The sequence below is a fragment of the Lissotriton helveticus genome, chromosome 6 (assembly GCF_964261635.1).
Source record: "Lissotriton helveticus chromosome 6, aLisHel1.1, whole genome shotgun sequence".
Taxonomy (NCBI): Eukaryota; Metazoa; Chordata; class Amphibia; order Caudata; family Salamandridae; genus Lissotriton; species Lissotriton helveticus.
Window position 1 is genome coordinate 1,345,690,228 of NC_136067.1, and position 19,663 is coordinate 1,345,709,890.

General features: G+C 47.1%; 1 pseudogene; it reads right to left on the reverse strand.

Annotated features, from left to right (window-relative positions):
* Window positions 1–797: 797 nt before the first annotated feature.
* LOC144762708 (uncharacterized) lies at window positions 798–17,619 on the reverse strand (annotated as a pseudogene).
* Between the last annotated feature and the right edge of the window lie 2,044 nt (window positions 17,620–19,663).

Genomic DNA, 19,663 nt, shown 5'->3' on the forward strand with positions numbered 1-19,663 from the left:
GCCAAAAGAAGAGTATAGTCAGAGAATGTAAGAGCCGGGACCCTCATCTTCACAAGTTTGTTTGCATCATTATCACATTTATTTGAATAGCCAACCAGGCCATTGATGAACAGCGTAAATAGGGTAGGGGCAAGGACACACTCTTGCCACACACCTTTATTCACAAGAAAAGGTTTTGTGAGTTCACCCAGTCTACCACTCCGAACCTGCGCATAGTTAGACTTGTGTGTTTTTTTTCTCTTGTTACGCCAAAAGAAAATCACACTTTTCTCTGTCCCATTCTTTCTTTTCATCTTTTAGGGTTTTATTATAATCTGCTTGACATTTTTGGATCTCCAATCTATCCTTAGATTTTACTGTATTTATTATAAACATCTATAAATGCCTATAGAACATCCACATATCCGTAGGTGTTGGAGGCCGTGAAATATATCCACATCTTAGATTTTAAACTTCTGTTAAAACGCTCTATCACCACAGCTTTTAGCTTCATGTGGTTTACAGATTAATGCACAGCATGCCGTTTCAATATTTCTGAAATAACGTGTTTAAAAATTCTTTTCCAGCATCTGTTTGCAGTTTTTGAGGGGTTTGCCCTTCCCTGAAGATGGCTTTCAAGGCATGTGTGATGCTGGTACCCATTTTATTGCTTAGCACTTCTGCAAAAGCATACTTGGACAATACATCTATTACAGTTAATATATATTGAGCTACGTTATTATTCTGATGTTTGTCCTAAAAGTTAGTAAGTATGTAATGTTAAATAATACATTAATGACACCATACAGCTTGACTCATCAATTTAAAAACAGTTTTTGCGGGGCTAAAGATCCAACTTGTCTATTTTTAAACTAAATATTGCACATACGCCTTTCTACAGTTCTTTATGACATCCTTCTAATAAAATACGTATACTGCCCTTGCATACGGCCGGGTTTTGAGCCTGGCTCACACAAGCATCGGATCTCTTTGAGCGTGGACAACAAGATTCTAATCATGTCAGGGTGGACATTTTTCTTTTCCTCTGACAAATCATATGCCAACCTTAACTGTTTATATATTTTGAGTGGGTCTAGCGAGCTACATATATAAGCAATTCTTCTTGACGTGTATAAGGGTTATAGAGGGAATGGCTACGGAGTACCATTTAAAAAAAAAAATATTTTTATTGTTTTAACACACAAACAAGACATTAAGGTGGGCCATCACAAGCATTCAATGTTCGGCAATAGTTCTTGAGAGAGAACAGTACAATATGTGTTACAATAGGGCATCACTCTTGGATCCTGTTCCGAATCCTTCCCCACCACGTTCAGTCCTTTCAATCAATGTCCCTTCATTTTCAAGCCTTAGTTCGAGGTTTGTAACAGTGCTCTATGCGTGACCCCCCCCAACGTCCATGAAACCCCCACCCCCCGCCCCTGCTGCCAAAGCCATGAGCTAGTTAAAGTGTGTGAGTAATGTACTGCTCTGCTGTATAGTCTGTGTACTAGTGGTCTCGCTCATCACATCAAGAATCACTGTGTTTGCCCGGAGTCAAGGATCCATCCTCCCATTAAGCCCCTTGAAGTCATAAGAATCCGCCTACGCCTGCTCCTCCTCTATTGATATTTCTGAGTCCGATTCCATATCTGTGTCGAGCAACCTAAGTTCTAACACCAGTGCCTCCCACGCCCGTGCCGCCTCCAGTGCCCTATCATTATGGGACCTATGTGCTTGTTGCAGTCTGACAGAGCTCTCACTGCCCGCCAATGTAAGGAACTCCACCTTCCCTCTAGCATAACTAGGGCCCTTCGCTGCCTTCCAATGTGATGTAATTTCGACTTTTAGCCAGGATGAGGCCCAAGTCCATATATTTGCTAGTTATTTTATTTTTGCTGGTGTGCGGGAACCAATGCAGCAGACACGCTCCCTTATCCATGTCCACCAGTCGCGCAGTTACTCTACCAAGGGACGAAGTTACCTCCTCCCAATACGTTCCTACATGAGGGCAGTCCCACAACATGTGGCAGAGATCCGCTCCTTGCAATCGGCAACGGGGGCAGTGCGTTGTGTCCATCCGAAAATATTGATTCATTTTAGCTGGTGTGAGGTATGCCCTATGCAATATAAAGTATTGGATGAGTTGGAATCTAGCGTTTCTAGTGCCCTTCCATGCTCTCTTGAGTATCTGCAACCAGGTTGCATCAGGGATATCCTTACCGAGGTCTGCCATCCAGCGCTCCAGCAGTTTTTGCAACGGGGTAGCATCTACTCCTAGCATGCGTTTGTATAGGCAGGTAACAGCCTTATACGTGCCCGCTGCCATCACAACATACTGACATGCCTCGTTCAGAGGCGGTTTCGAGAGGCCAATGCCCCAGTGCTTTTGTATGGCCATCACCAATGCTGCATGCAGCAAGTAGTGGCCACGTGGAAGACCGAAGGTTTCCTGTAACGTTTCATATGGAAGAAGAGCACCGTCCGCATACAAATCACCTACCATCTGCAGTCCCAGTTCTTCCCACTCCGCTAGGCCAGACCAGTCGTCACCATGAGGCAAGGCCATGCACATGCCCAGTGGTATTTCGGGAGCGTATGGGCGCTGCACCCCAATTCTAGTGTGAAAACGTTTCCAACAGTACCTCAGGGTGCACTCAGTTAGTGATAGGTCCACAATCCTCAGCGGTTGCTGCAGAATGATAAAGGAGAGAACGTGCCTCTGCACCTCTGGGACCGCTCTCCTCTCCGGCCCGCGGAACTCTAGTGCCACCGCCTGCGTCAGAGCCTGAAATTGCGCAGCCAGATAGTATAATTCGAGGTCAGGAGAGGCTAGACCGCCTTCAATTCTCTGTCTCATCAGTTTAGCTAGTGCTACTCTACGCCGACCAGCACCCCAAATGAAGCTGCCCATTTCAGATCGCAATCGTCGGAAGAACGTAGCAGGTACCCTTATAGGTAGGGTCCGGAAAAGGTACAGCAGGCGAGGTAGTGCCACCATTTTTAAGAGCGCAACTCGGCCTGCCACCGACAGCGGCAGTGTCCCCCAAAATTTCATACTACTCCTCAGGCCCCTCATTGCCCTCTCGATATTTCCCTCCATAAGATCTTCTTGGTCATGGTATATTTGTGTTCCCAGGTAGGGAAGGCATTTCGGCTCCCATTTCAGTCCAGGTGGCAATTGTGGCGGGGCGCACGCGCTTGACACTGGGAAAATGCACGTTTTTGCCCAGTTAACTCGCAGGCCTGAGAGGCTCCCAAACCGGGTTAGCAGGCCGGGCGCCCTAGCCAATGCGTCTCCCTCGTATGCTAAGAACATGAGAAGATCGTCCGCGTAAAGCGAGATGTAATGTGCTTGGCCCCGGAGTTGTAAGCCGTTGTATGCTTCCCCCCTCCGGGCGCTCGCCGCTAGTGGTTCAATCGCTAGGGCAAATAGCAGCGGGGACAGAGGGCAGCCCTGCCTGGTACCCCTTCCCACCGGGTAGGAGGAGGAGACAGCCCTACCTACACGGAGCCAAGCCGTCGCCGATGAATATAGTAGTTCAGTCCATCGGACATATCCGGCGCCAAGTCCAAATCGTGCCATAACTGAGAAAAGAAAGGGCCATTCCAGGCTATCAAATACTCGTTCGGGCTTCCGTGCCAATATGAGCATGGAGACCGCGCTGTTGGAGGTCACCGAGGCTATTTAGGAGGTTCTCGATTTGGGAGGTAAGGTGATGCTGGTGATGTTGGATCTGTCGGCGGCCTTTGACACCGTTCCCCACGGCGGTCTCCTTTTAAGACTCTGGGAGATCGGGCTTCGGGGAACGGTGTTCAGCTGGTTTAAGTCCTTTCTGGCAGGCCGCCGCCAAACGGTCTGGGCCCCCCGTTCTCTGCCGAGGTGCCACCTCTGGAGGTAGGAGTTCCTCAGGGCTCAATTTTGAGTCCAACTCTTTTTAACATCTATATGGCCCCTCTGGCGGCACTGGCAGAGTCGTTTGGTGCCCAGATCGTTTCATACGCGGACGACACCCAGCTCCTTTTTACCTGTAAGAAGGGCTCTGACTTTGATGGTGAGAGTGTCAGACGCTGTCTTGGGGCTGTATTTGACTGGTTCCAGCTCAATAGCCTCAAGTGCAACTCAGATAAATCGGAGGTGTTATTTTTCGGCTGTTCGGCAGTCCCTAGGTGGCAGTCGTGGTGGCCGGCAGCCATGTTCCCTCCGTCAGCGGCCTCTTCCAATGCTAAGAATCTTGGGGTGCAGATTGATAACGGCCTCACTATGAAGCCGCAGATCCTTGGCCTAGTGGGGAAGTGTTTCGGCCTGCTTAAAATGCTTAGAAAGTTTCTCCCTTTGCTCTCCCTTGATCATAGGAAAACCACTGTGCAGGCTTCAATTGCCTCCCGTTTAGACTATGCTAATGTGCTCTATCTCGGGCTGCCGGAATGTCTTCTTGAGCGGCTGCAAATTGTTCAAAATTCGGCTGCTCGAGCCATTCTTTGTCTCCATCGGAGAGCCAGTGCCACTGATTCGCTGAAAACCCTTTACTGGCTCCCTATTCGTAAACGGGTTGTTTTTAAGGCGCTCACACTGGCATTTAAAGCACTCCATGGGTCCGGTGCCAAATACATCAGGAAACGGCTGGCTTTTTACCAACCATCCAGATCGCTGCGGTCAGCCTTCCTGGCTTTGGCGTCGGTCCCGGTCTTTAAACGGTCACGCATTGGAGGTCGCTCTTTCCGATGTTTGGCCCCCCAACTGTGGAACGACTTGCCAGTTCTTTTGAGAAGGAATGGTACTCTGTTAGCTTTCACGAAGGATCTGAAGTCCTGGTTATTTGTCCGATAGGTTTGCCACTTGTCTGTCTGTTTCCTGCTTCCGTATTTGGGTTTTGAAGCGCCAGGACACTCCTCGTAGTAGCTGAGTGCTATAGAAAACCCATTTTAACATAACATAACATAACATTAGCAATATCCACTGATAAGATCAGTTCCTATCCCTCCCGCCCACTACCTCCATCTAAAAGTACCAGCAAGCGGCGCACGCTACTGGCAGTGTTGCGTGTAGGAATGAATCCAGCCTGATCTATATGTATCAGCCGTGTCATGAAGGGGAGGTGCCTGGTAGCCAGTACGTGGCTCACTATTTTATAATCAGTTGTGAGCATTGACAAAGGCCTATAGGCAGCCAGATCAGTTGGTAGCTTATCCGGTTTAAGGAGTGGAACTATGATGGCCTCTCTAGTTGAAGCCGGTAATATCCCCGTTTTCCCCGCCTTTTGGAACATCAATAACAATCTGGGGGCCAAAAGGTCAATATAAGTTTAATAAAACTCAATAGGCAATCCGTCGCTACCCGACGTTTTATTACGCACCAACTGCTTGATGGCGCAGCGAACCTCAGCCAGTGTAATATCTTGGCCAAGTGCCTCAGCCTCATCCTCCTCAAGGGTGGGTAGGTCTAAGTCCTCTAAGAAGGCACGTGTGTCTTCCACTCCAGTCCGCAACTGACTCGTGTAGAGCTCCGTATAGAAGGACCGAAAGCGGTCATTTATACAATGTTGTTCGAATTCCAAGTGCCCCGTCGCCGAAGTTAGAGCCAATATGGGCATGCATCTTGGGGCGGGGTCCGCCAGCCAGGTCAGTAGCGTACCCACCTTATCCCGTTCTGCATGGGCATGAGCCAAGTAGGCCTTGTGGTCAAAGCACCGTAGGCGCTCCACCCCCACAGCCACGATTTCCTTCTGGGTTAGGACCATATCACGTGACCCCGAGCCTTCCGAATGAGACCTTTCAGCCTCCCGCAGTGCCCGTTCATTCTCGTCCACCTCCCGCAGCAGTAGTTTCCTAACTCCCACCCATTTGACGATGCTTAACCCACGGACCAGGACCTTGAAAGCGTCCCATTCCAGAGCCGTCGTTGTAGCAGTGCCTGCATTTTCCGCAAAATAGCGTTCCACCCCATCTCTCAACTCCGTCCTAAAAACCTGGTCCTCCAGCATCTCGGGTCGCAACCTCCAATTAGGAATCGTAGGGCGCTCCGCCCTCCAACAGAAATTCACCAGTAACGGATTGTGATCCGATATGGTTCGTGCTAAATATTCGCTGCTATCCACTAGCGGTGCCAGGATAGAACTACATAAAATGGCGTCTAGTCGGACGTGTAGGTCATGTAACGAGGAATAATATGAATAATCCCTATCGCCCGGATGCTGCTCTCTCCAAACATCCAGGAGTCCCCAATTATCCTGCCATTGGGCTCGTGTTCTCGCCAATGTATTAATCGGGGCTGTGTATAGTGGAGGATGAGACCTATCCAGGGACATATCAACCACTGAGTTAAAGTCTCCTCCTAGCAGCATCGGAGTCGTGAAATAGTCTGCAAGAGTAGTGGACAGAGTCCCTAAAAAGGACGCCTGGTCTATATTGGGAGCATAAACACTGCAGAGAGTCACCTCACGCCCAAAAAGTCGGCCACGGATCGCGACATATCGGTCCTCAGGATCCACCAGTTGGTCTAGCATCTGAAAAGGGACCCCTGCTCTAACCCAAATTAGGACCCCTTGTGCAAACGCGGAGTATGTGGTGTAGAAAAGTTGTCCGCACCATCTGTGCTGCAGGGCTAGCCCCTCTGATCGGGTTAGGTGTATCTCCTGTAAGAGTGCTATCTGCGCGCCTCTGCGTACCAAATAAGAGTGTATCCTATGTCTACGCTGCATGGAGTGCAATCCCCGAACATTCCAGGTTATACACTTGATATCAGGTGGCGGACCAGTAACAAAGATGAATTAGCCACCCATGGCAGCCCTGCCTCCCTGGCCGCTGGGTGAGAACAACTTCAGATGTACACTCAACACTCAATAGCAGTAGTCCGTGAAATACTCTCAATGGCAGACAAGTCCCCTTAGAAATTCCAACTCCAACCCCCAACTCCCCCTTCCCACCCAGCACAACTCCCACCCCCCCAGGAACAGGCACTGACATAGTGAATCCCATCCAAACTGTCCCAAAGCTATGCCCCATGCAAAATTAAGGCACAATGAATATTACCATCCGATGGGGGTGGGATAGAGCCGAATGGGTGACTTGTTGAAAAGCTTAGAATACAGCAAGTGCTCGCCCTAATACCCCTTCCGCTACCCTGCCTCCCAGGTCCCCCCTGCATCCCCACATCAATCACTCGCAGTCCGGTGTTAGGCCATGTGTCTGCACTCTCGACAACTCACCCCAGCAGCACTCCAGTGTCATCTATTCTCAAAGTTCGGAAACACAACCAAGAGTAACATCCTGTCGCAGGTCCCCATCATAGACAGAACACCTCCACTGCCCCCTCCCAGGCCCAACAGCACAGCCCCCAGCCCAAGACAAGAGGTCCAGCCCAACCGACATAACAAAGTTTACTCATCCAGCAGTCCATCCGCCGTCCCAGGAGTGACCACTAGCAGTCGGTGATCATCCGACACATAAGTGTCCGCTTCTGATCAACCCTTATCACTGCCAATGTCTGACGCTTCCGGTGTGGTCTTCTGTAACTCAACAGAGATCGCTGACACCGCCTCCAGGGCTCCTTTGCGCTCTATTGCTGTTTGCGACAACGATGGTTTACGTAATCCCCTCCTTCGACGCCACAGTCTCTGCGATCTCCGAGGTTGAGAGTCCGTTGCCAGTTCCTGCGTCCCCGGTACTCGGCCATCCTTTCCTGTTCTATACACTTCCAACCAATCCCAAGCATCTTCCGGTGAATCATGAAAGTGGGCTTTTCCATCCAGTACAATGCGCAACCTGGCTGGGAAAAATAGAGAATATTGAATACCTTCCGCCCGCAATTCCTTCTTAACTGCTTGAAAGGACATGCGGCATCGTTGCGTGTCGAACGAATAGTCCGGGAATATGGTAACACTGCTGTTGTCCACCTGGTACGGGCCGTCACTACGGGCTCTCCGGAGAAGCAGGTCGCGATCACGAAAGTGTAGCAAGCGCGCCAACACCGGCCGTGGAGGGCGATCTTGCAAGGGTGGTTTCGCCGGCACTCGGTGCGCCCGCTCTAGAGTGTAGAAAGTCGATAGCCCCTCCGGGGCCACCACGGTTTGCAGCCAATGTTCCAGATAGCTCACCATGTCCGACCCCTCGATTTTCTCTGGCAAACCCACTACGCGGATGTTGTTGCGCCTGTTCCTGCTGTCCGCGTCTTCAGCTCTCCGCTCGAGTTCCGCGATCCGGTCCAGGACCCCCGCCATAGAGCGCAGTCTGTGCTGGATCCAACTTTTGAAGCGTAATCTCAGTTTGCTTTACTCGGTCCGCCAGTTTCGAGTGGTCTTCGCGCAACAACCCCAGTCCTGTTGTGACCTGCGCAATGTCCTGCTGGAGAGCCACTAGGGTGTCTGTTATGGCCGCCAATATCCTGTCCTACTGGAGTTGTATCCCGGGTTCCCGTGAGGTTTCTGGTCCGCCACTATTCTCCTGGAGCCGAGACTCTACCCCTGGATGTTGGGGGTCTTCTTCCTTCTTACCTCGAGGCTTGTCCATTATTGCTGGCATTAGGTCCGGGCAACCGTGCACTGCAGTATCTCCTTCGCCCTTGTCCAGGCCCGCGGCGATGCGCTCTCCACTCCTCCCAGCAATTTGATGCGTTCCACTCACCAGGGCCGCACCGCTCAGAAGAGGCCCCAATCCAAATGAGCCTTTGAGGTAGGGTTATGTGTAGGCTCACATGCTCCCCAAGTAGGCAGTCTAGTCCACGTGGCACGCCTGTGCCCTAGCAAGAGGCTCCTCTCCCAATATTGCAGGTTAAAATCACTCCTGTGTACCCCGAACCCCTAAGCGTGTGGGTGGTGAGGGGGGGGAGGGCCCATGTCCAAGCTCTGGTGCACTCTTCACCTCGTCGTCGTCGCGGTCTTCCAAGCGTCTCTAGGCCAACCATAAATCACACTGGGCCTGGGCTGGAGGAGGAGGAGGGGGGGCAGGGGACGACGCTGCATGATCCTCAGAGCTCTTCCTTAGTGGGGAGGCCCCCCCTCACAGTTGAAGTCGCTCTGCCTTCGCCGCCCTCACAATGTCCTCAGTCAACACAATTGGCCGGAGGGGTGGGGGGACAGGTCAGTCGTGCCCCTTGGGATCGCCCCCAACCACACTGCAGTGACCGGCCACCAGTCCACCGGAGCCGGGGAGATCTCGCCAGAGTGCACATCCAATGCACTGCCCGCTGTGTTTGGCAATGGGAGAGGGGTTGGCCTAACGGCTAAGGCGCTCGACCTCGGACCTGGGGATCTGGGTTCGAGTCTTGGTAACGACGCCAAAAACCTCCTGTGATTCTGGGCAAATCACTTAATCTCCCCGTGCCTAAAAAAAAAAATGAAAGTGTGTCCTCATGTAACGTAACTGGTGCTATGTAAAGTGCTCTGATACCTGATTCGGTTCGGGTCTAGTTCGCGCTATATAAAACTCTGCAAAATAAAAAAATAAAAAATAAAAAATATAAATAAATAAATGTCCGCAGTCTCCCTCAATCTGCGGCCCCGCCTAGATGTTGTGCGAGGGGATGGGGCCATAGGCAGAGAGCCCCCCACTGGCCATCCAGGCCCCCAGGTGGTGTCGCAGAGCAATTCACAGTGTACCCCCCTCTAGGCGGCGGCAGTTCGTCCCAGGGTGCCCGATGAATCAGGCCTCCATGACAATCAGCTCCCCCCAGCTCACCTCCAATGCCCAGGCTCCAAGACTGTGTTGGCAGGCCCCGGCTGCGTCCTCCGGTGGTGTGTGGCCCCCGCGCGCAACCAACGTGGAAGGGCCTCCGCTAGTGCAAAGTTCTTTCCTCCGCTTACTCCCTGTCAGAGCCAGGCGGCGCAGCCAGGTGCCCGGTCCGTGGGTCACGCCCGCCACAGATTTAGTCAGTGGCGCTGGGCGGGGCAGTCAGCCCGCATTCCGCGGGGTGGGTCGCCTCAGCTTCTCCGCTCGGGGCTCCAGTCCATCGGCGGCACCGCTGCGGCAGTCACCCCGGGCACCAAGGGGGTTAGCGCTCCGTCTCCGTTCGGGGCCGTCCAACGCTAGGCCCGGCCAGAGGCGAGAATCGCCATCAGCGCCATCTTGGTTTGCTCGGCAGCCAGCATCGTCGCTCCGTCCCGCGGGGATCACAGCCTGCTCCCGCTCCCGGAAAAGCAGTTCACAATGCCCCCTCCGCCTGCTCGGCTTCACACGGGCCCAGGTCGATTTGGGGGACCCAGGAGGCACTCAAAGCAGGATAAGTGCAGGGCAATAGGTGCGGTGCTCAGTGCTCACGCAGCCTTCCCCATCGACTCGCAAGCCACGCCCCTGGCTACGGAGTACCCTGCCTCCGTGTAGCCACAGTGACCCGTGATCCCACCCCCCAGCAATGGAGGCATGCATCGAGCTAGCGAGTGCGGCATAGTATCTCTGCAGAAAACTGATGCACTGATTCATGTGGATTTAGGCTTCAGAGGAGTACGTTGAGATAGCGCGGATGACCGCTTTCGAATTAGTGGCGGTGACATTCCTCAAGCGGCTGCAACCTTCGGCAGTTCTGGGGCTGGTAACAAGGAGGAGCGGCTGAGGACTTCACGCAGCAGAAGTGGTGCTGGCAGCACGGCGCGATTAGTTTGGAGCGCGCGTTCACTCAATTACGACCTGATCTGGAAAAAAAAGGCCTGTTTACTTCCCCGGCGGCCGTTTGCATGATGACAGCGGGGAGAAATTGAAATACCCTGTAGGGTGGGGAAAAACGGAACACCGATTCAGGCGAGAGGACCCGGATGGTAAAAGGAGGTGAGGAGGGACTGAACTGAGTCTGGGAGGAAGCAAGGGCTATTTGCAAGCTCAATTATAGTACAGAGCAATAAGGAGCAAAACTAAGTAAAATTAAGCAGATTGAAGATAATTGAAGAGAACAAGAACACGTGGGGGTAAAGAAAAACAAAGACATTTAATAGGTTGTATAATAGGGAGTGAGGGGAGAATAATGGGTGAACCTCAGAAAGATGGAAGTATGGTCAGCAAGCCTAGCAAAGCTGATATTGCGGCCCATCTTAAAGCAAAAACACGCCAAGTCTTGGCGAAGAAAGCCGCACTTCAGGCTGCCAAGGATAAGGACAGGGGGACTAATTCCACCTCCCCAGGTCTTGATACCACTTTGGAGAGCTCAGAAGATGAGCTCCCCCCACCTCTATTTCCTGGTTCCTATCACAATGTGAGGGGCAGTTTGATTTAGTGGAATAAGGGGCCGAGCAGGCAAAAGACACACCAGAATTATTAGAAGCCCCGGCGGTATCAACAAGTCCGGCTCAAGACGGCCCGAAGAAAGGTGCAAAAGAAATGAAAGATTTTCCTTTGTTCATAAAGAAAACTACCCCAAAATCTTCAAACCCACAATCCTCCTCTTTAACTTCGGGCTCAACCTCCAAGCCGTCCAATGCTTTATTTCCAGACGCAGGACAGGTCTCAACATTATTAATACCTCCTAGAGACTCGGGATCAATGTAACAAACTCCTGAAATGAACTGCCCGGGGGTCCAGCAGCAACAGATGGATCAGACTCAAGTACAGACTCAAGTACAAGCTCAAGTACAAGTTTTGGCAGCACCCCTCATATCTTCAACCTCCTTGAATGAAGCAGAAAATGGAATATCTAACCTAGATCCCTCTCTAGTGCAAGATGCAGCTGATAAAAGCAGGGAGTTCATGATGGAGACTTCGGTGAATCCGGTGGCATTACAACCCCTTTTGCAGCCTACAGTCACAGCTTCAGATAAGATCTCAAAGAGAGTACCATCAAAGGATCCATCGGTCTTATGGATTCCATTGGTACAGCTGGATTCATAGGTGGGAAGTACGAGTGTCGATACCGATATTTTGTTGGAAAATTCCAGCCAAAGCTCAGAGACCAAGGGTATGTATCAGCTAGATATCTGAGATATGCTGAATTTAATCTTAGAAGAAATATCTGAAATGAAAAAAACACAGCAAGTAGAGATTGCTGCCTTGCATTCAAGACTGGGGAAATTTGAAGAAACAATGTCTGGGTTGCCGATTAGATTACAGGAGGCTGAAGCTAGAATTTCTGTATTAGAGGGTCAAATGAACATGGTTATGGGGAGGCGGCAAAAAAGAAGAATTTTCTTGAGAGCAAATTGGAGTAACTCGAGAATCATTCTCGGAGGTCAAACCTCAGGATTGTTGGGGTTCCCGAAGGTATAGAAGACTCCCAATCTATCCAATGGGTGAACTCATTTATTAAGCAGAACGTATTGCCAGAGTTTGAGGGCGACCTCACTATTACAAGAGCCCATTGAGTTCACGCACAACGCTTTCCCAATTCTACCGTTCCTAGAACTATCTTGCTGAATTTTGTGGACTTCCGGATTAATGAGAGGATCCTCTCAAAAGCCATTCAGCAGAGACAATGTTCTGTGACAGAGACAAGTAAATGTCGCTTATTTTCTGACATGACTGCTGCTGCTGCGTGGAGGGGAAAATCATTTGCTAAAATTCTCCATTTATTTAAAGCTCATGGCGCACAAGCTTCAATTGCCCAGCAGTCGAAACTGCGAGTTTTGGTTAAAGGGACATTTTTTATGTTTTCAGATCTAGACGAAGCACAAGCCCTCTTGAAGAAGATCTCAGCAGGGGCTTGTACTTGAATAATCATATATGGATAATTTACCAATAGCAATACTTAAGGATCCCCCTCCTCTAGTATGCAAGCTGGGCTGTATGCCCTTTAGAATGGTTTTATGATACTGTTGTGGATCTCCAGCCCTGCAGAGTCATTATTTTTGTTTACATAGATTTATTATATGGTGGGTAACTGTCTGCTAGATTGATAATTGGTAGAACACGTGCTTCTTCTATCTCAAATATATGCTGTGCCTGCTAGTAAATCAAACAACTAATAGTGATAATCTTGCAGGGGGGATAGGGATCAGTGGGGACACTTAGGGTATGATTTCATGACACCTAGGTTAGATGGGAGGGGCAAAATGTGGTCAGCGTGGTTGGTAAGGGGCTTTCCACATATCAGAGGGGGGTTTTCTCTTTAGGGGTACGAAGGGTGAGACTGGGTTAACAGCAGTAAAAAGACGAAGGGCAAAAGGTACAGATATTACACAATTAAAAGTTCGAGGCTATTTTGCAATTAGAAACCTAAATAGAAACTAACAAATGCAAGATCTTATCAGTCAACCCTAATGGAATTTTAAATAAACAAAAATACGGCGCCTTAATAAAATGGTTGATATCTTTTAATCCCCAAGTGGTGTTCTTTCAGGAGACACATCTAAAATCAAATTCTCCTAAATTATTTTTACCCAGGTTTTTCTCTCATGTATTTCTTGCGTCGGCTGGTCTTGCCCTGAGAGGAGCTGCCATTTATTTCTCCAGAAAATTATCCTGGGAAATTCTACACGTTCAGAGAGATCCACAGGGGAGATGGCTATGGGTAATGGCTAGGTTACAGGAGAAAATTATGAATGTTATAGATTACTATGGTGGTATCTCGGATGATACTTCCAGTCTGGTCGAAATTAATGAGCTTTTGAGGGGAGCTCCAGGGCAGCTTATCGTAGGAGGGGATTTTAATTTCATACAGGATTTAAAGAAAGACACTTCAAATAAAAAAAATAAACAACTGAAACCGATCACCTAAAAAATTTTGGAAGCCTTAAAGCTAGAATACCAATTAGTAGATCCCTGGCGAAATAACAATCCAGACAAAACAAATTTTACCTGTTATTCGCATCATTTTCAAACTGCATTTCGAATAGATTTTTTTCTCATATCAAGATCTCTCCAGGTCTCTAAGATAGATAGTGGGTGTAATCCCTTCTCAGATCATGCAAAAGTTGAGCTCGAAATTGTATTTGGTGGGGAAACAGACAGCGGTCCAGGTGGCAGCTGGACCATACTCTGCTCCAAGATCAGGATTGGGTGAAGGGCTTTAGAGAATGGATCTCTGAATATTTCAAGATTAACGAAAATACTGCGGAGCCTTTCTCTGTGTGGGGTGGGTTCAAGGCGGCAGCTCGCGGTCAGATCATCCCCTATACGGCTGCCCAAGCAAACGGTAGGAGGCTTAAAATAGCCAAGCTACAAACTGCAGTCAAAAAAGAATATGCCCTCCAGCTTCAGCAGTATCCCAACCAACTTGAGCAGGCGAGAACAGCTCTGAGGGACGTTTTTGTACTGGAGGAAATCTTTAGTTAAAAAATGTACCAGCAAAAGGTTTATGAAGATAGCCAGCTAGTTGGGAAACTTTTGGCTAACACAACAAGAAAAAAACAGGAGGCGGCAATAATATGGAAGGTGCGGGACCCCCAGACTGGCCTGGAAGAGGTCAATGGCGATAAGATTCCACAGATTTTTTAGAGCATTTCCACCGAATTTATTCTACAGAGTATTCAGTTGGGGAAGAACTGATCCAGGATTATTTTTTTATGTAGATATTCCTAAACTTTCGGATAACCAGATCAGTCAATTAGGATCAGATATAAATTTGGCTGAAATATTGACTTCTATTAAAGTAACAGCCGGGACAAAAGCATGTGGACAGGGTGGCTTCCCCATCGAATTTTATAAAACCTTTTCAAATGAATTGCTGGCACCTTTGAACAAAATATTTAAAAATTATTTAATTATATTAAAGAAGCGATAATTGTGTCATTTGTTAAAAAAGATAAAAGTCCTGAGGATGTAAACTCCTATAGGCCCATTAGTCTTTTAAACTCGGACTATACGATTTTAATGAAAGTATGGGTCGAACATTTTTTATTTGCTGCCCAGGAGGTAATTCATAGAGATCAGACAGTTTTTATAGCAGGGAGAACTATGGCAGCTAATACTGAGTTTTTAATACAAGCCCTGGATGATTTTAACACCAACTCAAGCCCGGCATGTATTATAATGGTTGATGCTGAAAAAGCATTGGACCTGGTTAACTGGACAACCCTGTTTGTTGCCCTTAGTCAATCTGATTTTCCATCTCACGTCATCGATATGCTATGCAATATTTATCAGGGGCCTTGGCCCAGGTATTAATTAACACAAAAATCTATAAAAATAAACCGGGGGACTAGACAGGGTTGTCCACTTTCGCAGCTGCTTTTTACTTTTTTTATAGAACCATTAGTAATTAAAATTAGAAATAATGCTGCTATCCAATCCCCTATTCCCCGAATGGCCAAGCTGAAACTTTTCGCGGACGACATTATTTTATATTTGATGCCCAATAAAGAAAATATGTAGATTGTATTGAGGGAATTCAGGGATTTTGAGCAAATTGGGGGCTACAAAATAAATCCTAATTAAACGGAAGTCCTTGCCCTCAACACCAATCTAAATCTTCTTCCATCTTGTCTGAGGGTTCAAGCCGCTAATCAAGATCCAATTAGATACCTTGGGATATTTGTAACCAAACAGTACCATCAGTTATATCATTTGAATTATACAAGGATGAAAAATAAAATCAAGAGACTCTTGGATCAGTAGCTTTTATTGCCTCTTTCACTAGTGGGCAGAGTTTCACTAATTAAAATGTCGATATTACCTCTGCTTATATTTCTGTTTAGTAATGTCCCCATGAAAATTAATTCGTCCTTTTTAAAAGAAATGGAAACGATGCTTAGAGGTTTTGTTTGAGGGAAGAAAGTATCGTGGGTCAAGCTGTCAGTAGTGCAATTATCTATTGCCCAGGGGGGTCTTGCATTACCTCATTTATAAACGTATTATGAGGCTGCTTTTTTAGATGTAGTGGTGGGAATGATAGGATCTAAATGTATTCGAGATAGCCTCTTCTTTGATAAAATTTTACAAGAAATTGGTTCTCAAACTCAAGTGTTTTTAAAAACCTCCAAACTTCCAAAAAAACTAGATATAAGACCTTAAAGGAATATTCTTTTAGACTTCAGTCCTTTTTTAAAAGGATGGGCTCCTCGGGTATGCAATAAATGAGATTGAGAGATTGTACCAGCCTTGGCCACCAATTTAGAATAAGCCATCTAATAAATTGGGAAAATTGTGGGCTTGGGAGCTAAGACATTTTGTTATTCTAAACAGGGTGGTATCCTCGCAAGAGGTGATGACAAGGGCTGACAACCCTAGGAGACCCATCTTTTTTTAATATTTGCAAGTTGTTCATTAAAAAAAATATTAATGGCCTTTTTGATTCTTCAAATGAGCTGGTGGTAGCCCTTTATGGGGCCAAGATCAATGGCATAGGGAACTGGTGTAGGCTGCTACACCGCCAGGGACAAACATCATTGATAGAAAATCATCTGGGTAAAATAGGCTATGAGACTCAATGCCTTTTCTCATGTAAGGACTGGGAAACCCTATGCCACCTAGGATGGCATTTCTATCACAATGTCTTGCTTACTTGACTCCAGAGGCCTTGGGGAAAGATGTCCGGAGGTTGAAAATAAGTGTTTTAGATGCCAAGCCAATTGTCAGGGCGGGTGGCACCATATTTTTTTACCTGTCCACGGTTAGAGCCCTTTTGAGAGGCACTTTTTGCAGATATAGAGCTGGCAATCGGGAAGAGAATTCAACCCGAGGCTGAGGCGGCCTTATTTGGTATATGTAAAGATAGAATTATGTTAACTAAGGCTGAGGAAGTGTTTTTGTTTATTTCTTGCATGGTATCCCGCTCTTTAATCCTTCAGAATTGGAAATCCAGTGATGTTCCCTCCCAATTGAAGTGGTTCAATAAAATGAAAAGGACTCGTAATTTTGAAAAAGCATATGCAAGTCAGTGGGAGCCATTAAGATATTCGAAAAAAACTGGACTTTTTAGGAAACTTAGAAAAGCTAAAAGGGGGGTGATTAACACTTGATATCGATATCGATGTTGAAATTGTAGCAGATTTTGCAAGCACTAGCACTTTTCTTCTGTGGTTGCACTTTTGAAGCATTAGCACTTTTTTTGGCTGTTTCACTTTGTAATATTTGCACTTGTTTTTGCTGTTGCACTTTATTGCAGGCTTTTGCACATTGCCTCTTTTTCTTAAATTATAGATGATGTCATTGGCTGCTACAGTTTTATCTCTTTTAATCTTGTCATGGAAAGAAGAAGCTATTTATTGTTTTAAAATGTTTCAATAATTGTTTTCTTTTTTTTATTGCAAAATGTATATCATGTACCTAATGCTCTGCTCAATAAAAAAAATGTTTTAAAAGTGTATAAGGGTTATAGCCACTCATGAGCCTCATGCTATGGATCATTAATTTTAAGGCCGTAACAGAGGTTATAAAAGTTACGTTTGAGACAAGCGTTCACAACAATCGCGGCAAAACCTTCAACAGCCCTTGTGTCATCGTAGGGTATGCCTGGGGCTTCCTTTTCACTGTCTGTGATATTATAAGTACAAACACATTGCTTAAGCTGCTTTTTGTTTTGGATTGTGGAACTTTTAGTTTGTTTTGAACAGCTTAACCAGTAAAACTTCATGGCCTTAAGCGTGGGTGATGTCCCCTCTACCACCACTCTTTTTGGTGATGCTTTATACGGCTCAAAAAAGAAAGGAAGGCAAACTATTAGTTAAAATTAAAATATAGCCGTATATACGGTATAAGTAAGTGACTATAATGATCTTTACTAACCTGTGCATTTTCAAGGGACTCTGCGGCAGTTCTGAAATCTTGAGAGTCGCTGAGATCCATTGAGGCATAACCGTCAGTTTGAGCTTGGCTTTCGCACAACAGTAGCCTCCGGAGCCGATTCCTCCAGAAACCCCATATCTTCATAGACTGGGGAGTTTGGAGCTGTTATAGATTCTTCACTATCTTCCATTTCGGTGAAATGGTTTCCAACAGTTGTTTTGTTACTCGAGGCTTCGCTGTCATTGCTGGAGCCCATAATAGGGGATATCAGTTGCTGCAAGTCCTTGAGACTGAGCGTTTTCAACCGGCGGCACAGCTCTGCGTCAAAACCGGTGACGTCATGTATACCCTCTTTAAGATGCTCTGCTGCGCGTTCTGCTCCATAATCACTGGTGTCAGGCTGCAATAACATCTATTGATAGTTTTCAATTACCATCAGCAAGCGTCTTTTTGATAAGGTGGCTGTATCTCTTCATAATGACTGAGCGATCTCTTTCTAGAATGCTGCTCCTGGGTTTGGCATTTGCCGATTAGGGGCTCCCTAATTGTCTTCTAAGCATCTAAAATGGGGCATACTCCTTGACATCACATCATGGTCACCTAATCTCCAGGGGCTGTGGTTTGTTGAAGTTTACTGCACAACCCTAACCACATGTTAGGGCCATGAGCACGTGACTAACATGTGACTAGGGTGTATTTCATAACGCACGTGACCCAATAAGCTCAAGTAACACCCCTGCCCCCCAGAAGTGGTGTCATTTCCAGGGAAGGGGACCCAGAAGTCCCGGTTAATAAAGTGATGTCACTTCCAAGGTGGGATAAATGTACCTTTTGCATGATGGCAGAAAGTATCTAATTGTACTACTCACTGCAACAAATATGATGCAAATATGATGCAGTGCACATGGTGGCGTTATGGGAGAGTGGGGGGTATGTTTATCTAACACAGTGTTCAGAACACAATTAAAACCCGCTACCACCATCATGCAACCATGTTCCTGTTGCTCATTGCCCCACTTTGTAGTTAGAAGGATGTGCCACAGCCAATAGGAGCTAGAAGACTAGTAGTGATTAGTAGCTGGGAATTGAGTACTAATAACAATAAAGGAGTTGTTCCAGAACAAAACATCAAGTCAGTTCTACGAATGAAAGTAAAAGGGAACATATTCTTATAAAATAACCCTCACTCACCATCCTAGTTGGTGACATGCTTCATCTTAGGGTTCCCACCCGAGCTGCTGAATGCTACCCGGGTTTGCTGCGACGCCTGATTACAGGTGGGTAATCAAGGCTTATCCTTCACAGATGAGGAGGTAAATGCCATCTTGGCAGGACCCTCTCTTTTTGCAGATCCTAACATACCCCAGGCGATTGCACAGACAATGGACTGGGAAAAACTAACCGTACAAAAAAGAAATAGGATGGGGACAATTTTGCATGGCACAATCTTGGTCGAATATTTATGGAATAACACAGCCTAATAGTGACTAACGCGCCCCGTATCTTTTTAAAAGATTCTACCTTCAGAAAAGATTGGGCCCAGATCATGTGGCACTGCACACGCGACTGAACAGTCCTAATCCTCAAGGCGGCCCTAAGACTCTCAGAAACTATTTTGAAAGAAATACAGGTCAAGGAAAACCATTTTAAAACTACCATCACAGCGTACAAAAAGAGGTTAGATGAACTCAATAAATAAATAAATGAGTATAAGGAGAATCTGACACAGTCAAAAATACAGAAATTTCAGAAGGACTTGAAATGATTTTCCTACATCAAAACATACTCATATGCTGACCCCAATTATGTCCCTCTCACAAGAAATGAGAGAAACTTTGATCTTTCTGAGGATGACTCCTCCACGAATATTGGGTCAAGCGGGGGTAGCAACAGATCTAGACAGAAAAGGCGGAATAGATTACAAACCTCCCAACAGTCGTGGCAGAATTACCCCGCACCAATGATGGGTTGTTTTGTAGGTCCTTTCAATCCACACCAATAACACCCGGGGTTTGGATGGAACCCAGCCTTATCACAACGCGCATTCCCACAATATTCATATAGATCGCCTTTTTTAGGGAGAGGCAGAAGGGGAAGGGGACAA